Consider the following 14,454-nt stretch of genomic DNA (forward strand, 5'->3'; position numbering starts at 1 on the left):
CAAGAAACAGTAAAGATACTTGATAAGTTCCATCACCACTCACTGTCTCCTTCTCTTTCTGCCATGGCATCTCTCAGCCCTCCCGCTTCCCAATGCTGCACCTGTTTCCAACAGAGGGCATTCCACTTCCTTGACTCACCAATCCCTAAGTCCCTTCACACACAGAGGCCTCATCCCTCACACATGATGGAGACACTTGTCTGAGTTGGAGGGTAATGTTTAGAAAAGTGTCACTTTTTCCCAGGAGGAGACCATCATCTCATCAAGCCACCCTTTCATTGTGCAGAGGAAGTCCAATGCGATAGGGTCCGGGGCTAGAGGCAGAATCTCCAAGTCAGTAAGGAGCTATAGGGAGACCATGGAGGTGGGGAGGCTGGAAGGATCTACAAGGAGCATCTGAGTGCCTGAGGTAACACAAGGGCCATCAGCTAAAGAATAGCTAATGGCCTCTTTCCTCCATCCCCTCTTCCTCCTGGTCCTGATGTAGGAGGACTGAGCACATGGGACTATGAAAGGGCAGACCATGAACCACACACACACACACACACACACATACACACACACTCCACAAACACATGCTAGCAGTTTGTCCAGTCCTGGGAGAGGTGAGCTCTAAGTTTGTTGTAACTTGCAACTCCTAATCAGACTAGGAAATTTTCTATCTGAAGGTCACCAGAAACTTCTACAAGACAAGATGAAGAGGAGTCAGGGAGTGTTACATGCATCACAGCTCAGTTGACTGGGGGCACCAGAAGCCCCTGGACAGCCTTGTCTGTGTGCTTGGATACTATAGGCCTCTGTGTACCTGGGGAAGGCTACAACAGCAGGGCAGACAGCTGAAAAAAGACACTGAGGAACTGTGAGGGGGCCACGGAAGGGGGTCAATGTTTCTAGAACAGACTGTGATGTTGCAAACTACATCCAAGGTTCTCAATCACAGCCAAGACATTGGACATGAAGAACATTCAGGTTAACAGTCGTGCCAACCAATATTATGCCAGAGGACCTGGATAAGTCGGGTGAAAGAGGTCAAGGGACTAGGATGCAGCTGCATAAATGGTCCCCCTGTCCTGAGCCACTCCCGTAGGACAGCTGTATTGCTCAATAACCACATGGCCCTTACTGAGTCTAGATGTCATTAGGAGAGGGTTCCAACAAAAGCCTTGATAATGTCATTCTGAATAAAGTGAGAGCAATGGGTGGTTACCCCCATGAAAAGGTAGGACATTTGGACCACAACTGTTAAAAACTGAGGATTTGGAAGAGAATGAACTTAGAAAAAACAGGACAGATTATTTCCTTTTACTTAAAATGAGCTTTTAGCAAAACCCATCTCTGTCAGGAAATTTAGAAAATTGTATTCTATCAAAGTACTGAAAGGAGCAAACCAAATCCCTGGATTTAGTACACAAACCAACAAACCAAAACATAAAATAATGTGCAGATTGATCAGTCAGCTCCTAGCCCTGTGTATGGGAAAAGAAAGAAACAAGGACAGAAAAATGAAGACTGGACCACACACAGGCAGATATTTGCAAGTAATTCAAGGCTGGGATACAAGTGGAGAGGTGGCCTGGTGCAGGTCCTCTCTGCATTCATGCACATGAGGAGGGGACTTCCTTGGTCCATCTGGGGCAGATGTTACTCTTAAAATCAACCTATGAAGGTCTGAGTTACCAGCACAGGCCAGCCATCTCAGAAACAGAACACGCCGCTCAACTCTCCCCACCACCATGTAGGTGCCGCACCATTATCCTATGGTGCTCACTGGTAGGTACAGGGTCTCTTATGAAGGGGGCACATGGATGATAGGCTGAGGCTAAGCACTCAGACATGAAGGGTGGCTACAGAAATGCTTGATTTATAAAATGAACTTTAGACATTACAGATAAATCAACAGTGGAATTAGGTCCAATCTTTCATAGGATGAGTTGGGTGTCCTCAGGGTCCACTAAAGTTCAACTCTAAGCCCCTTCCTCAGCATGCCTATGGCATTTCCCAATCCTGTCCCAAAGCGGAACCCCACTATGATCTTCAGAAATAAACCCAGTTATTTCAAACGTGCACCAGCTAAGAGTCTGCTCCACTGTCTTATGATGGCCAAGATCATAGGAATAAGTTTAAAAGTAATCATTGGGTTCACAATAAAAGAGTAAGTTTATATGACATTTTGTTTCTGTGCTTTACTAAGGGGGAAAGAACGTGGATCCTCAGATGTATTTGAGGTAAGAACACTGCATCTTGCTTTCAGAAATTGCCTTAAAGTTGAGCAATAGAACTCAACTATTGTGGTTCTAATTGTCTAACATGTGCTTGCTTTTTGGTTGTTTCAGACATACAGTTGTTCAAAAAAAAAAAAAGGAAGGAACAGATGGAAACAAATTGGAAAGTGGTAATCAAATGAGGTCAAATGATAGATTACAACTGAACTTGTTGGATGTAAGATAATTGTTCAAAATGTGAATTCAAACAGTGAGCTCTTTTTACAATACCCATTTTACAATCTAAGTTCTTTCTGTCTCTCAGAGTTGTTATCATCTAAACGATAGTACTATTGCTGAGAATCAGGAACTAAAAACAACAAAATGATTTCACACTGAACACTGGCTGAAACTTCAATAGCAAAATGTCTCTGTAATTCCTATATCAATTATTTTTATGCAAAAAAGTATCCAAATTGTCTCTGGATTTGCTTTCAGAACAGCTTTTAATTTTATTGTTTTCTACATGTGCGTAATGTTTCTTGGTTATGGTATTTAGGGTTCTAACAGCTATTTCAGGTCCTAATGTTCACGTGTTGTTTTCTTTAGTGCCGTATTCTATTTTACTTTATCTTAGGTAATTTAACACATTACTTGTGATACAATGGTTTAAGATTTAGAACTTTCTGAGCTAAACAATGTAGCTTAAGTCATCATGTATTAAACATGGTGCTTGGTGGTTTGTTGATGCCTTAAAATGTTTTTATCTTGAACAATACATCATAAAACTTGTAAAATATGATATGAAGCTAAATTTAGTTATGCTAAAGATACATTTCAAAAGCTTTGTTCACATACCTCTCCTACACGTTCCCCCAGTCATTAGCAGACATGACTGTTGATAGGACTCACACACATTCCCATGCACGAATTGGTTTGCCTCATGTGAGTGTGTAGAAACTGTCCCTATTCTGATGGCTGCCAGCAAGTAGTTATATTTTGAAGACACAAGGAAAGGCCTGGCTTTCTGTTTTCTCAGAAAGCCACATGAATGCAGAAACATTCAGTTAAGACATGAATTTGTCCTCTAATTCAGAGTCTCCTTCCTTAAATATCTTGTTTTCAAACATCTTGGAAAGAATGTGGTTGAAAAGAAACAGAATCTCAGAAAAGTTAAGAGATTTGTCTTAGATCAGTCAACTAGTAAGTGGCAGGGCCCAGAGTCTGAAATGTAAGTCTTCTCATATGCATTCCAGAAGGTACCAAGGAGATAGAAGACAAGCCACAAGTGTGTGTCTCCCCATTCATCTCTCTACCTGACAGTAAATAAAAAACAGGAGGGCACTGGACTATAGCCTGTGCCTGAGCACCTGCTGACCCTCTTGAAAACACACCTTTTTGAGCACTCAGCAGTCGTTTGAAACATGCAACTATCTTGCATAGGAAATGTTGGAAAATCACCCAGATATCTCCATTATTCTAATTCTGGTGGCATGGATAGACTGGCCAGCCTATCTTTAATGCTTTGAATACTTTTGGGTTTTTTTTTTTTACATTTTGGCACAATGTCCCCAGTGCAGTGAAGTTGGTCAAAAGCTATGGCCAGAAACATCTCTGTCCAGTTCATTTCCACAAAATAGTCTTATGTGATGCTCCATTGAAAGGGCAGATTGCTCTGCTATTCATTCTACCTCCCTCTGTGTGCTGATGCTGACAAACATCCCATCCTTAGATCTTTGCCACCTTCACCCTTCTTATTCAAAGAATTCGGCTAATGTCATGCATGTCCAAACTCATCATAACGTTACATACAGTTGCTATTGTCCCTGAGAATCTACATTTTCCAATTTGCGTGGAGACCCTGCAAAGTCCAAAGTGAGAGGCACAAGGCTACACTGCCATCATGAAAAAACAGGGTTTTATTTGGGGGTGAGGTGGAGGGAACATAAGACTGCTGGCCTGCAAGAGGGTTATTCACCTAACAAAAGATTAATTAAGGATGACTTTAAATAGTGCACCTTATAAAGGTATTCAAGTCTGACTCGAAGAATATTATTGACAATTTTTAGGAACAGTTTTATCTAAAGAAAAGTGCAGAGGTGTTCAGGGTGGGAGGGGTTCTGGGGGGGAGGACATCCCTTCCTGTTGACTCTAGAGTCCTTCTTGTGCATACTACACCTATCCAGATAACAAAAATCACTCTGGACATCAAATCCCAGCAAGCAGAGAGCCCCCTCGGAGGGCACAGTGCGTGTAACAGGTGTGTTCTGTTCTCTCACTGAGCCCCAGACTAGCACAGACTAGCGTCTCAGTTAGAAAACTTACATAAGGAAATACCTCTTTATTGTCTTATAATAGTAACTCCCTGGAAAATAGGAGTTAAAGTTAATGAGAAAGATGAGTCAAATTTAGTGTAACACTTCTGTGTCAGTGCTAAATATGGAGATTAAATGCTTATGATTTATGAACTGAGTTTTAAAGTTTTGACCAAAAAGATAAAGTTCTTTGCCTACCATACTTCAGATGGAATCTTGCTCATGCCTTGCACATATTGACTGGTATAAATCAAATCCAATAGTTTAAAATGTCTTTTATCTTAAGTATCTAGATTCATCTTTCCTCCGTCAACAGCCCCCTCCCCCATTCCTCCAGGAAAGTTGCAAGTTTGCTTTATCTGCTCTAAAATATAAATTGGTGGTGGTGGGGTGCTTTCATCTACCTACATTTTAATGGAATTTTCAAGAAGTTATTTCTGGAGCTAGCCAATGTTTAACATCTGCTGTGAGGCCCCAGGTTCGATCCCCAGCACACACACAAAAAAATGTAATTTCTGATGATTAAGGGACCATAAAATGAACTGTCATTCCTGGAGAGACAGGAAGATGTATTCAGGTGAAGTGAGCTAGGAAGGTTTTTTTTTTTTTTTTTTTAGGTCTAAAATAATGTAATTTATTTTTTTTTAAATTGTATATTGGATATTGACAATAATTATATATAAATTTGAGGCATAAAGAGATGTTATGATCTATGTATATAATGTGGAATGATCAAGTAATGCTAATTAATGTCTTCCTCACCTCATATTGTTATCATTTTTGGAAAGAGTTTTGAAACCCTCCATCAAGCATGGCCTCCACAACTCTAAGGAGTACAGTGACTGAGCCAGGGACACACAAAGGTCCCTCTAACTTTCTGTCTCTCTGCCTTTCCGTGCAGTTGAAATTTTCAATAACAGAAAAGTTTAAAAATAGGTCTTTCCCTTTTTTTCTTTAATGAGCAAAGCCCGCTTGATCAGGAGGATTGCTTTCCATGAAGGCAGCTAGGGCAGGGTGGGAGGCAGCACCTGGTTAGTGGCTACATGCCAAGCTTTGCTCCTAGACAAGAGGCTAGGGTGCTGGAGAAAGGAAAAGAGGTTGAAAGGTTAGGACTGAGGTGCAGTGTGCTTCCTAAGACATCCACAGGCCCTGCACCTGTAGTCTGAATTTCCCAAAAAAGACAATCAACAACAGCGCACAGCATGCAATTCATTTGAAAATTTGGCTCCAGCCTCTTAAGGTCCTCGCCAAAACCGACATGAGACTGCTGCTGCCACAGTGGCTACTCGTTTTCACTCTAGCTGGTTTCCCCCTCTTTGAGGACCAATTCTCTGCACCAACAGTGGCTGCTCCAGCAGTGGCACCAGAGCAAGGGAAAGTTGGCTCGCTCTGGGATTTGTTATGAGGCTAGTCACCCCCACAGGCTGCAGGTCTGCGCAGCATGCCGCCTTTTCTGTTTTGGCTCAACCCTAACCCACTGGCCTGTAGGAAGGAGATGCTTGCGTCCCACCGCAGGATTCCAACCAGAAAAGGAAGTCATCCGATAATGCCCAGGCCCCCCACCCCCTCCTCGGCCAGTGTCTGCTGCACTGAACATCAGGACATGACTGAGAAAGGCACAGGCATCCAGTCCCGACCAGCGCAGAGGCTCCAATGCATCTGACGCCGCAGGACGATTGGGCGCACCTTTAGTGTGGCTGCCACGTGCCCAAGCTTCCGCATGCTAGGGGACCCCATAATAAATGATGGTTACCAGAAGGTCCCTTCTTCTTGTCCGTCAGATAAGCCAAACAACCCCTCCGGGCCGCCTACCAAAAGCTCAGTGGCGGGAGTCCACATCACTGGGGTCTTGCACCAAGCGCGCAATCTAAAGCCCCTTCCCTAAGAAAAGTGCCCAACTCTGCAGGTGACCTATTCCTCTCTCTCTCTCCACTCATCGGAGAGAGCACATGAAGAGGCAGAAATCACGCCAGGAGAAAACGAGACTAGAATTTGAACCCCAAAGAGCATCTGCTTACTCCCATCTCCCCATCTCCGCTCAGGAGCTGGCGGCTCCCAGAGCTGCAGGATGTCTCGCGGCCGGGGACCAAACAGATCTCAAAAGCGGTCTTGCTCTGGCCCGGGGCGACGGACTCCAGAAGTCCCATCCTCCGGCCCGGTAGCCAGTTCAGATCCCCCTATCCCAAGCGCGCTTGCATCCTCATGTTGCTTATCACCTCCGCTGGAAGAATCAAAGTCCGCTTCCTTTCCTGGTCCCATGTAGATCTCAGTCCCCAGCGCCGCGACTGCCCCGCTCACCAGCCCAGTTGGACTCCTCTGGGTGGCTCCAGAGGGTCGCTCCAACCCCCAAAACCAAAGCCCGCTGCAATCCCCCACGGCCCTGGGCAGCCTGGCTGTGCTGCGCTCGTAGGACTGAATCTCAGCAGCTCCCGCCGACTTTGCGCAGCAGCCCCTACACGTCGCCGGGATGCCAGAGGTGGCGAGGCGCCAAGGTGCAGCCCTGGCCGGCAGCACCCAGTCTCGTCCTCCACATCTTCCGCACCAGCCCCCATCTGCCCTCTCGCCTGGAGACCCCCCAACTCCCAGGTCCCGTCGCCACAACCATTGGGACTTACCGAGGGCGCCACGCCGCCTCCGGGTCTGCGCGCTCCAAGGCGGAGCCAGGAAGCCCGCCCGCGCCAGGGCAGCCTCTGGCGTCCACAACCAGCTAGTAGCTCCCACCCCACCCCCGCCGGGCTATCAACACGCCCGCGCCGCCAGAGCGGTCCGGACTTACCTCCGGGACAAGGTGACCCGGCTGTTGCGCCCAAGCGGCCGCCCGCACGTCTCCGGAGGAAGCGAGCATGCGGGGCGGTGCGGCACCCGCCTCTTCTTCTCAGCTCCCTGGCTCTCTCCTCTTCTGCCCTCCCCTCCGCTCGGCTCCCCTCCGCACGGCGCGGCTCTTCTCCACTCGCGGATCCCCGCCCTGTGCTCGCCGCCAACGCCCCCGGCTGCCCCGCGCGCTCTGGAGCGCTGGGCGCGGGGCAACGGCGGCTGCCCGGGCGGCGAAGAACCGAGAGCGGTGGCACCGGGGTGGAGCCGAATCTTTTCGTCCCTTGGGAAAGGAAAGGGTGCGGGGAGACTCCCGTGGCGCGGCTGGCTGGCGCGTTGGGCGAGGGGATCCCGGGGGTCCACCGCTTCGCTAGCCCGCGCCTGCGGGAGGCAGTGTCCGCGGGTACCCCAGGGAGGATGGCCAAGAGGAGAGGGAGCGGCCCGCGAGAAGGTAGCCGCCAACTTTGCCCTAGGCCAGTGGAGCCCTCGCGGATGATAGCGTCTGGTTAGTGGCCTGGGGCCAGTGTCTGGATTTGTGAGGGCGACGGAGGCTGGGGGATGGGGGACTGTCTCTGGGGACTAGAAGGACAGGAATTTGCAGCCCGACTCCGGGAAACGATGGCTCCCCTCGGTCCTAAAGGCCTCCCCAGGCTCGGGTTCGTTTTTGAAGTTCAGAAGAACCCACTCTATAGGTACAGTGAATGATAAACTCCTGACCCGTTAAGCCAGGATAAAGGCAAAAGCAGGCGCGGAGCCCGCACTCTGAGACCCTTCGGCTCATAACCAGCCTGTAGTTGGCGCATAGCGGGCCCACAGCAGTTGGAAATGCAAGGAAAGTAGGGCGTAGCCGGGCGAGGGGCTTGGAGGTGGGTATAGTGGTGGTGTGGGGAGTAGGTAGAAGGTACAGGGGAGCCGAGGAAAGGCCACCTACCAAAGACAGTCTGCATTTCAAACGTTGGGGGAGGCTGAAATAAGGGTCTTTTTATTTTAAGTTTCAGAGGACAAACTGTGAAAGATTCACCCTTTCTTTGAGGATCAAAAGTTATTTAGAAAAAAAAAAAAAAAACTCTGCCACCCTCTTTGAACAGCAGGTGGAAACTCGCTGCATTGAGCCCCAGTCAGGCCAACCCAGGCTGGCGCCTTGGTGGTCAAGACTAGTTAATGCCCCAGGGTTCCAAGGTCCGTAGCTCTCCTAGGTGCAGAGCTCTCACCACCACATACACACTGCCTGAAAACCAAGCTTTTGCCCCTCAGAAGCCCTGCGTCTTGCCCAGGTTTCCTCTGATGAGGTTTGCACCAGGCAGGAGTTGGAAATGATGCGGGGTCCCTCCTGCATTCCCTGAGGTTCTGTGGAAGCCCTGCATCCAATGTGAATGCTAAAATTCAGAGTGCCACCAGAAGGAGGCATTGGTGGTGAAGGAGGAGCACATCCGTGAATCCTGCAAATACTTGCATAGCTCTTTGCTTGGACACAATCTGAGAGAATCCTCACTTACACCTGAATATTATCCTCATCTGCATCCCAGCAGCATCTAGGCATACCTGGAGTTCCTTCCTCTGGATCCTCAAACAGTCAGAAAAGGGTATTGTGCATTTCTCCTGTCTAGCAGAAAGTTTTTCTTTGGAGGAAAATGCCACTAAAGCAGCTTACTGTTCCTAGGTCCTTTCCTGAACAGAACATTCTCTCATCCAAACTGCTAGGCTGAGCAAATATTGTTAGACCCATTTGAGGTAGAGAATTAATATCCCAATTTACCAGGTGAAGAAATTGAGGTTTAAACAGGCTCACTGAGATTCCCATAGTTACCCAATATTTGGGAGTCACCTGAAACTGTTGTTCCCTACCTCTAGGGCAGTGCTATTTTCATACTCCAGTCTCTGGGTTGGTTTTGGAGGCAGGTATTGTTTTGCCAGCAGAACACCTGTCTGGATTACAGCCAGGATTTGCCTTTCCTCTAAGGTACTGTTTGAACTTTAAAATTGAGCTTTTTCTAATATAGCAGGCAAGTACATTGTGGGGAGGGGGAGGGAGCATAAAACATAACCACAGGTCCCTGCTGGTTCTTCTCTCTCCAAAAATGAGGGTGGCAGAAGTTAAAGGAAGAAAATACCTTTGGATTTGCCTCCAGAATTGAGTTCATGTCTTAGGTACTTTGAAAGCTTTCCTGTGGTTTCTTTGGAACTCTGCATCCAGGCCTTCCCAGGGGATGTGTTGAGCATAGAATTCTTTCTATCCACAGAGAGATACCTTTATCCAACCTTGTATTGGCTGGATACATAATAGATAGATAGATAGATAGATAGATAGATTTTTTTTAAGTGGGCTTGTATTTCTGAGAAAACTTCTAAGGTGTAGTACTCTTAATCTCTATCATCCAATTTGCCATTTAAACCTCCACATCTTCTTACTTAATTGTGGAATGAATATGCAACTTCCAGCTGAAGGATGCCCTCCTCTAGTTGCTGTATTTTATACCTGCATAGATTTTGCATGGGTATATCCCAAGTTGAGCAAATGCTTACTGATGGATAACTATTGGAGACAATAACCCACTGGGCTGAGGTGTCAAAAAATAGATGTCTCCTGACAAATGAAAGTAGTTCGAAAAAAATGAAAAAAAAAACCACTTTTTTTAATGGCATCCCCTTCACCTTCCCTATACAGTTTTATATTTCTGCAATCTAAATGGGCCTTCCATTTCATTGCAAAAGAAACTTGATTCCTATGATGCTGGAGATCATGTGTAAACAGGGAGATACTGCATGCTGCTGTAGATGAGGCAGCTCAGGAAAGAGATTTGGGCTCCCAGTAGGCTCTCCAGTTGATCTGGAATAGTAGCAGCACCCCTGGGCCAGTTTCTCACAACACAGGAATGTGAGGAACCCTAGTTGTTGCTCAGAATGTGATCATAACTATTTTGCTGATATCACACTGAAATAAAGGTTTCAAGAAAGCCAATGAAGAGCTGTTGCATATCAGGCAGCAACAGCAGCCAGTAGAAACTGCAAAATCTTCTGGAAATTGGCTAACCTTCTCAACAATGCTTATCTCTTAAAAGAAATTACAGAACTCTCAGAGCTGAAAGAGGTCAGTGGGGCCAATTCCTGTGTTGTGAGGAACTGTCACTCAGGCGCTGAGCAAGCTGTCAAGCCTTTGGCCAGCTTTCAGGAGAAGCCGCTACAAGCTCAGAGATTGGTGATGTGATAAGGAAAAACACAGATTTAAGAATTTTTCAAATAGGAAATATTCCCCATATGTCTTAAACTAAAAAGTTTTAGACTTTGAGATTACAAAAAGTATCAGATTGCTATGAATAGTGTTTGTGGGTCAACAGTGCCCAGTAAGAAACCATCTTTAGATCACAGCCTCCAATGTTGATTGTAATACCAAAGGGGAAAAAAAGTACATGATTTTAAAGCTACCCTATTAACCTAGCTTCGTTTTTTTCTCCTCTGGTCTGTTATTAAATTGTTTGTCTTAAGTTTATGAGATCCAAGAACTGAAAATTGTGCTGACTTGTTAAAGTTGAATCTTGTTGACTTAAAGGGTAGAAAGATGATCATTCTAATGTTCAGTATGGACATGGTGGGGGGAGGCTCTGAGGAAAATATGAATGATTGTCAAAAACAAAGCAAAAAAGTTTTAAAATCGAAAAAAGTGATAATATGTTGACACAAATTTAGAAGAGGAAAAACAAAAGACATAATCAAATGTCTGACTATTAGATAACCTTGGCAACCACCACCTAATCCAAACCTTTGATGTCACGGGTAAGGAAACGGTTCTAGAGGGGCTGGGGCTGGGAGTCACTCCATGTCCAGTTTACTGACTGCCATCAGCAGTCTCCACATCCATTATTATCTCTTTGGAAAGAATCACGGAAGAAAGACAGTATGTTCTAAGCAACTGCTACAGTGCAAGTATATCAGTTATCTATTGCTGCATAACAAACTACACCAAACTCAGTGGGTTCGAAATGACAGCCATTTATTTGTTTGTTCTCAGGGTTAGCAATCAGGGCTGAACCAGCTGAGATGGATTACCTGTGCTCTGCATGCTGGCTCTGTGGTCAGCTGGCTATCAGTGGCCTCACATGCCTGGTGGTTGGTTGGGTATGTCTTCAATAGGTCAGCCCCAAGTCCTTCAGAACACTCTGGCTACAATGTGCCCAAAGCAGCAAGGTAAGGTCAGTCACCATGCACATAAATTTTTAGGCTGACATTGCATTGTCTCACTGGCAATTGAAGCCAAGCAAGTAGCCAGCCTAGATTTAGGAGATGGGGAAAATGGGCTATGCCTTCTGATGGGTGAAGCCATAAAGTCACATTGAAAATGGGCATAAGATAAAGAATGAGGAATGTATGGCCATTGTTTGCAATCAACTACATCTGGCAATGAGGTAAGTTCTTTATAAACATAACCTGATTGAATCTTGATCAGAACTCTGTAGAGTCAGCCGGGATGATCCCAGAGAATTAAGAAGCTATACATTGGGGAATCTTACCTGTCCCCACCTAGCTAGGTAGTGGTGAGCAGGGCTCAGTCTAGGCCTGTCTTCAACTTTCCTCCAATGATCAGTGTGAATAGAGGGCACCAATGAGAGGTCAGCTAAGTGCTTATTGGGGAGGTTCAAAACTCTGACCTTGGAGCCATCACTTTCTGTCACTCTGTCCTGACTGATAGAACTGAGCATCCTCATATCTAAAATAAGCATAATTAGGATATTTGCTGCCTGGCATTGTACTAGGCAGGGATGTGTGTAGAGCGATCAGAGTGTTTTTCTAAGCAGAGTTGACTGGTTATTGTTCTCACAGACAGTTGACAATATGGGTTGCTGGATGCTTTTTCCAAGAAAGAAAAAGGAATGGAAAACCCATTCCTCTTTTCTTTTGGCACAAAGAAGATGCTGACATTGAAGGTTTTCCATCAAAAAGTCCTTTCTACTTTTTTTGTGGCACTGGGGTTTAAACTCAGAGCCTCAAGCTTGCTAGGTGGGAGCTCTACCACTTGAGCCACTTGGCCAACCCCCATAAAAGGTCTTTTCATTCTGTCCCCTTCTTGTTTCAAGGAGGGCAGAGGCTGTGTGTGGCACACATTGTTGTGTCAGCTCAGATGTCCCCAGGTTCCCTTGAATGATTCCATGTGCCTGCTCCCAGCTTCTCTGCTCTTTGCTGCTGATGGTTCCAACCTGCAGGTACCTTTAGCATTCCTCTCACTCCTGGGACTGCTGTAATTTCTCTTATAAAAGCAGGAAAATGTTGGTGATCTGTTTTTCTCAGTTCTAGACCTTTACATTCAGAGCCTGAGAGATACATTGGGCCTGCCTAGGATGATGGGAAACGCAGCATGGTACAGTGACAGGAGACAGATCCCTGAGTCAGGCCAGACCAGGTTCAACTCCAGCTTATCTGTCCTTTACCTGGGTGACACTCAGCAAGCTCCTCAAATACCAAGCAAGGTCCTATAAATATCAGTCTTTCTATAGAACTGGCATAATTGCATTGACCATGGAGGGCTGGTCCAACCACCTGACAGCAGTGTCCATGTTGAATAGGAGCGGTGATTATTGTGGGCATTGAGGGTAGATATACTGGTGAAGAAACCCTTCAAAGGTCTCTCTCATTCCTCAGGACCCAATTGGAGCCAAAACAGCAGGTTTTGCTGACTGTTCTGTTTCCTATGCCCCGCCCCCACTTGCTGGAATGGTGTCCTCCAGTGGAACTGGCAGTTTCACAAACCTTAATTGGATGAGCTTTGCCACACTTCTGGAAAGCACAAGTGCTAAAATATCCAGAAAGAGGTGACACCTGACCTGTGTCTCTTTTCCTGAAACCAGAGATAGAGGACTCAGGCAGATCATTTATTTGGGGCATAATCCCAGGGAGAGGTAGTGAGGAGCCAGTAAGTAGTTAGGGGATGAGGTCAGTACATGGAAGAATGCCTGAGCTGGTCACCACCATGGGTAAAAACTGGTTCCCCACCCCCTGGGAACATCTATAGAATGAAGAGTCACCCAGCCAAGGAGAAAAAAGGAAATGCAACTCCCTCAGCCTCTATCAGGGCCGAGGAAGCAGTGCCTGAAAGTGTGTCAAGCAGGTTCCCTCTGGCATAAGAGAGATGTCTAACTAAGAACCAGGGAAGTTTGCCATGGATTACTGCCTGAAATTCCTGCATCCCCCAATCCTACCCTAAAGTTCTGGTGTGCATTCTGGGCTGGGAAGGAAGAAAGGAAAGAAGGGAGAGAAAAAGAGAGCAAAGGGGAGAGAGAGAGAGAGAGAGGAAAAGAAAGGAAGAAAGTGAGAGAAAGAAAGGAAGGAAGGAAGAAAAACAGCAAAGAAAAAAAGAAGAAAGAAAGTCTACAAGACTTTAGGTATCAAATTGATCTTTCTCTGAAGGCGTCCCTGTGTTGAGACGGGGCCACAAGTCACTCATATCTTGCAGCTTACATCCGATAAACATGCAGGAAAGAAGTTTTGTAGTTTTGTTTATGTTTTATCCAAGTGGGGTAGATCTTGGGCCTTTGTCATTAAACAGCTCCTCACACATGAAGCAACCAGAAATTAGGTAAGAAAGATCCAAGTTCAAGTGCCCTCATCACATTCCATACAAGCTTTGTGGATCCCTTCGTCTGTGGTCCTGCTTAGCTTTAACCTTTCACCAGCTCTTCTGCTTTCTCCAGACCTTAATAATTCACTTCCTCATTCTAGATTGTCACTTGACCTGAACACATTTGATTCCCATTTTCCTGAACATTTCTGGCTATGCAGATGACAATCAGCTTATCTACACAGAGCCTCTAGCACCCAACTCCTATGTTACCAGGGTGGCCAATCCACATATGCCCCAGACACCTGTCACCTCTGTCTTGCCTGGGCAGATGGCTTCTCTTTGCATTTCACCTAGTTAACAATTTCTATGATACAATTAAATACCCAATAATATGTATCTGTTATGATGACAAAATTAAATATCATAATAATAAGCATCTCTTAAGATTTTTTAATTTACTTGAAAGTTGTAAAATGGAATTGTTTCCAATGACTTTTGGAGAAAGAAGAAAAGAAGAGAAAAAAAAAACAGATCAGCTGTGAGATCAGAATTTGTAGCATGTGCTCAAAAACACTTG

At 45.8% G+C, this 14,454-nt stretch overlaps 1 protein-coding gene across 5 annotated transcripts in view; it reads right to left on the reverse strand.

The window, feature by feature from the left end:
- Syndig1 (synapse differentiation inducing 1) overlaps positions 1 to 7,850 on the reverse strand; it is a 174,176-nt gene extending 166,326 nt beyond the window's left edge. The window contains exon 1 of one of the 5 annotated variants that reach the window (XM_074074214.1): positions 7,293 to 7,850. The gene's annotated coding sequence lies outside the window, so the exon portion shown is untranslated. Of the gene's footprint in view, positions 1 to 6,732; positions 6,932 to 7,131; positions 7,270 to 7,292 lie in introns of those variants that run through there. The other 4 variants (XM_074074213.1, XM_074074216.1, XM_074074215.1 and 1 more) reach the window with 4 other exon arrangements.
- Between the last annotated feature and the right edge of the window lie 6,604 nt (positions 7,851 to 14,454).

This window comes from Castor canadensis, chromosome 5, assembly GCF_047511655.1.
Source record: "Castor canadensis chromosome 5, mCasCan1.hap1v2, whole genome shotgun sequence".
NCBI classification, from domain to species: Eukaryota; Metazoa; Chordata; class Mammalia; order Rodentia; family Castoridae; genus Castor; species Castor canadensis.